General features: G+C 39.1%; 1 long non-coding RNA gene across 1 annotated transcript; it reads left to right on the top strand.

The window, feature by feature from the left end:
* Window positions 1–1,205: 1,205 nt before the first annotated feature.
* On the top strand, window positions 1,206–4,983 carry LOC104072684. The gene is made up of 2 exons (XR_683471.1): window positions 1,206–1,351; window positions 1,584–4,983. It is a non-coding gene; the product is annotated as an uncharacterized LOC104072684 (long non-coding RNA).
* Window positions 4,984–5,424: the final 441 nt, after the last annotated feature.

Genomic DNA, 5,424 nt, shown 5'->3' with positions numbered 1-5,424 from the left:
TGGAGGGGTGGGGTTATTCCTGTACCTTCCGACTTTGGGGGAATGGGGAAATGTTTGCAAGGATGCACAAGGTTTTACACTTCTTTATGGAAGCTTTTGAAGCTAAGATGATGTCACCAGTATTTAGAGGGACATGAAGTATTGCGTGTTCTGTTTTCAAGATGTGGACTTGGAGGTTGCTTTCAGGAAAACTTAAGAGCTCAACTCCCTCTGTCTTCTTTAAGGATACCTGGGCATACATGATGGTCAATTATTTCTAGAACAGGGGTTCCCCTCTTTGGATTGCTTGGATATGACAGATGTTACAAGAGCATTGTGTTGAGCAATGGCTGGTGCAGCTGCTAAGCTGATGCACATGCATGTGTGGAAGAAGGCCTTACTACTTCTCCTTTTTATGGAAAAAAGTGGCAGTCTCTAGTACTTCGCTGGAAAATGCTAGAGGAAATGTTCGATTGTTTGGTTAGTACTTCATCTACCCTATGGGGTTATTTCTGCAGACTAAATTTGTGTTTAAAGCCACTGAGGTAGCTTATCTACTGGTGATGGCCATATGAACTCCTGCTTTAAGCTAGTGTATTCTTCCTGTAGATGGGAGAGGACAATTTCTGAAATGGCTAGGGATGAGCTCTAGTTCTGGATATTACTGATGGGAACACTGACTTAAAAGTGTCATTATCTCTTTTTTTTGTCACAAAGCTTTTTACAACTCCTTATAAGTAAAATTTAAATGTTTTCTTTGAAGGTTTGTTCTATATCATCTTATCCAAGAAGCCTAACCTAGCCACCTGCAGTCTGGTTATAGAGGTAGTATTACACAGAAGAGAAAGTTGATTTTATTCTTACTGGTGGGGAAATTGTGGTGGGGTTGGTTTTTTTTGGCCTTGCTTAGGCAGCAGAGACTAAACAAAAAACATCTTGTTTCTGGGTTTATTTTTGAAAGCTCTTTAAAAGCACTAAAAATACCTCATTGCAGCTACAAATCAGGCATGCGGTTATTCTTACAGTACAATAATTGTATAGAGGGATATGGTGGCACGCATGCTTCCTAAGGCAGTGAGACTAGTACATAGGGTTGTACAGTGTACCAGGTCTGTATTTCTGTCCCAAGTGCTGAAAGGCTAGTTCAGAAGCAGTTACTGGAAACCTAGATGTAGTTTCAGAGTTACTCAATGTCAGGATTGTTGATCATGATCTTGTGCACCTCTTTCCTCACAGGATGGCAATGGCTATATCAGTGCAGCAGAACTACGTCACGTTATGACAAACTTAGGAGAAAAGCTAACAGATGAAGAAGTAGACGAAATGATCAGAGAAGCAGACATTGATGGGGATGGGCAAGTCAACTATGAAGGTAAAAAGATGCTTGTCTTGACTCAAAACTATTACTCAGATTGAGTGAAAGCCTGTTGCATAGGGCATTAATTTCTAGTACTTGAGACACCAGTTTATTCAGTTGTCCCCTTCTGTGGACAAAAACTTAGATGCAGTGAAAGGGGCTTTTTTTTATGCCAAGTGTGTTTAAGAGACTTATCAGTTGAAATACTCTTGAGACAATAAATCACAGTGACTTTTTATCTTTTCAGAATTCGTACAGATGATGACTGCAAAGTGAAGAGACTTCCTTTACACCTTTTTTCCTCTAGAAGAATCAAATTGAATCTTTTACTTACCTCTTGCAAAAAAAATGTTCATTTATTCATTCTGTTTCTGTATAGCAAAACTGAATGTCAAAATACCTTCTGTCCACAAACTGCATGTAATGGTTGGTGGTCCTGTCCCCAAAAGATAAAGTTAAACATCAGTTTTACAATATAAATAATTGTACTACCTTGAAAATAAAAAAAAAAAAGGAAGCACTTAGTGAACTCAAAAGTTCCATTTGCTAATGACTATTACACTGTTTGGGCTGGCCAGTTTTTCATGCATGCAGCTTGACAATTGAGCACAGTCAGACATTTGTATTAAAAGTAAAAAAACAACCTAAAAGATCCACTCTTTTGTTCAACAGTGGATTCTAGTTCAATTTGTAGTATAAATTGTCATAGCTGGTTTACTTCAAAATTGGTTTATACCTCAGGATGGTATGCAGCAAAATGGTTGAAGGATGCAAAACTTAGAGAAAAGCCCTAAAGGTTGAATGGTTCTCCTGTACGTAGCAGCATTGTGCTCCAAAAATACGATGATCTTAACTATGGATGGCATGTCCGTGTTAAAATACTGGTTTAACATTGTCTGCATTGCACTATAGTGAAACGGGTGTCGGGCTGTTACCGTTCACAAAATTTTTAAAAGAAACCTTCACCAAGGGAGCATCTTTGGACTCTCATATTTTTAAAACCTTCTGTACCATGACTTGGAGCTGGCGGAGTAGCCTGTGGACTTCAGCACAACTATCAACATCGCTGTTCAAGATATTACAGTTTATGTCCATTCCAAGTTGTAAATGCTAGTCTTTTTTTCCAATAAAAGACCATTAACTTAAAGGTGGTGTTAAATGCTTTGTAAAGCTAAAATATATATATATAATTGAGATAATAAACCAAAAAAGCAGTAGGAGGGAAGTGTTTCTATGAATGACTTGCTGCTAAATTATAATGCACATGTATGCAATAAGTTATCCCCTATCTTTTCAAGATGGCAAGAACTGACCTCCTGTAACCCAAGACCTTTGCTATAAATAAATGAACTTGTGCTTGCCTTTCATATTACGACAATGTTAATTTAGTTGGTCTCAAAGTCGTGTAATGCTGACTCGTCAACTATCAGCACAGAAGTAACACCTCATTTCACTAAAGTGGAGAGCTCTGAGCATGCATGTCAATACTGGGGAAACGTATAGGTTGCTTATGTTTTTTTTTTTGACAGGTTATAGAAACTTGTTGGAGAATTTAAACAGCGTGGACTTCGTAGATACCTATGATTCTCAAACATGCCAAAAATGCATTTCTCTACCCACAGAAAGAAAACAAAAGGACATTTCTTTTACAGTATGTTAAAAAAAAACAACAAACCTAAGCCTTTTTGGAAAGTGGGGCTATTATGTCTTGACTATCTTCTCAAACACTTGCATGAATTTTGTGGGGTGGAGAAGAGGACTAGGGTTAATTTAAAAACCATCTTGTTACTTCTGCTTTGCATGCACTAGCAGTGCTTAGTCATTCCAGGACTCTGAGTAAGTGTTCTCTGATCCTTCAGCTTCCCCATGAATGAGTGGCAAAGCAGCTGTGTCCACTCTTCTTTGTTTGAAAGAAGAATGTTTGCTTTTTTTTTTTTTCCCCCAAATTGCAGAGCCTCCATGTAGAAGGCTTTTATGCTTGGGAGGGAGGGACTATAGCTTAATTACTTGACTGTAAGTTTGTGTCCAAATGTAACTGGAGTTGCAAACCTTAATTGCTTAATTGCCTTTGGTTTTGGAGAGTATTGATACTCTTAAGAGATGCAAGTCTCCATTCATCCTGTCTAACTGAGGTGCCTGTGTTAAGAACTTGGTTGCTTGAAATGCAGCTTTGCTCAGTGGGGGTCAAGAGACACCTACAGAAGGCAATTAAGACTATCTGCCTTCAGTGAATTTTTTTTTTTTTTTTCTTTCCTGGGGGGGTGGGGGGAGTTCTGGGTGACTAGGGGCCCAGACACCTTAACCAAGTGCCTAAAAGTTAGATGGGCTGAATGTAGGCAATTGTTTAGATCTCTAGTTGTTGCAAAGGCTTTTTGCTATGGCTGCATATGCTGTCTTAGCAAACTGGCCACAACGATGGGAATGTCTGACTACCATTTTAAAGTAGTGTCTTGCATGGCAGCTGCAAACTGCTACTTTGGTAGTGCTTGAGAAAGGCTGCACTGATTCTGTAGACTAGCTTTTAAAAAGAACATACTCAAGAGACAGGCAAGGTAGGAGCAATGGTTGCTGCTCTGAACTAATTACTTCTGCCTGAGTGTGCAGAGAGATCTTGTCTAGTAGGTAAATGCTTCTTACCATCTATGTCATTCACTCACGGTTGGTAGGGTAGTTCATTTAAGAACAGCTGCTTTTAGCTTATTCAGTGTGCTCTGCTTGCTAGCAAAGAGACCTCATTCCTGCAAGAGGTTCTTGGCTTGATTAGAAATTGTCTGGCAGTGTGCAGTGTTGGTATGCCCTGTAACTGAATCTGCCTGGAGGTATCTAATTATTAACTGACTTCAGTACCACATCAACCTCGAGTAAATGTATCCTCTGTACAGGACTTTAGCTCTGTTCCCTCTGCATAGTGAATATCTAGAGAAATGAAATGGTGTCATCAAGGACTTTTTTTTTTTTAAATTTTTTTTTTCTGTGAGAGTGTGTGTGTGGCTTTGGCTTTTTCCAACTGTGAAAGTGTGGGCTGGATACACTTGGTGCATGGCTTAGAAACATGGGACTGGAAAGAACTTCCTGGGTCATCAGATCCAGTCCCCTGCTATTGCAGGCAACCGTGTCATATAATCCTTTTAATAAACTGATCAAGCTTAACCACCTGCTTGTAAGTGGCTTGTTTTCATGGAAGTTCTGTAACTCATGTTGCTTTCAACTGATGCAAGTAATACATGAAATATGAAGTTAATCAAAAGGTCCTCCAGCTTAACTTTAGGTTTATCATTACACTTACTTAACTGACTTTCTCAAACCTGTTATTCTTTGCACAACACTCAGGAAAGTGTTGAATCTTTACACCCCCTTGCTATGAATAAGAGCTGGTGTGCTTGCTTATTTTTTTTAATGGAAAAGATGGATGTCTGGCTTGTTGAAATTTGTTAGATATGTTAATTGTCAAGGCAAGAAGCAATTGAGTTACTTGTATTTGATACATAAATTTAAGGCTAAAGTATACATAACCATTTTTAAAATACATCAACTTGCAGTGTAGTTTTATATTTAATACTGAAATTGTACTGCTAAAGTTTAAACTGCTGTTAATCATATTCCTCTTCTGATCATAATGAAAAAATAAAGGGTAAGAAAATGCTTAACATAGATTATTCATTATCATGCTTATTTTATTAATAATTCAGGCTCTGAAACGTCTCCAGGTATGGGGCATTTGTTTTGTTTGCCGGGGTGGGGTGGGGCGAAGGGGGGGGTTTACTGATATGGTAGAAGACTTCTATCCTCCAACCATTTGTCACACTTGTGCAGCTTCAGAAACACAGATGCTATCAAAAACTGATCAAAAGATTACCCTACACCTTCCCGATGCATTAAATGCACGTGTGGGTGTGGGTCTGATCTGTGGGCAGTGTACAGTGCTACAGCTGCCAGCCCCTGCACTCACTCAGCCCAGGTGAGTGGCGAGGGGGACGAGGCTGTATCTTGGTCCCTATATTGCAGTATGGGTGTGCTGTGAATGCAGATCCCTGTTCCCAGGTGACACCATCCTAAACTAAAAGCACACTCATAGGATTTAGAAATAA

The sequence above is a fragment of the Fulmarus glacialis genome, unplaced genomic scaffold (assembly GCF_000690835.1).
Source record: "Fulmarus glacialis isolate BGI_N327 unplaced genomic scaffold, ASM69083v1 scaffold34452, whole genome shotgun sequence".
NCBI classification, from domain to species: domain Eukaryota; kingdom Metazoa; phylum Chordata; class Aves; order Procellariiformes; family Procellariidae; genus Fulmarus; species Fulmarus glacialis.
Note: the sequence above shows the minus strand (reverse complement) of the source record. Positions and strands in the feature narration are given on the sequence as shown.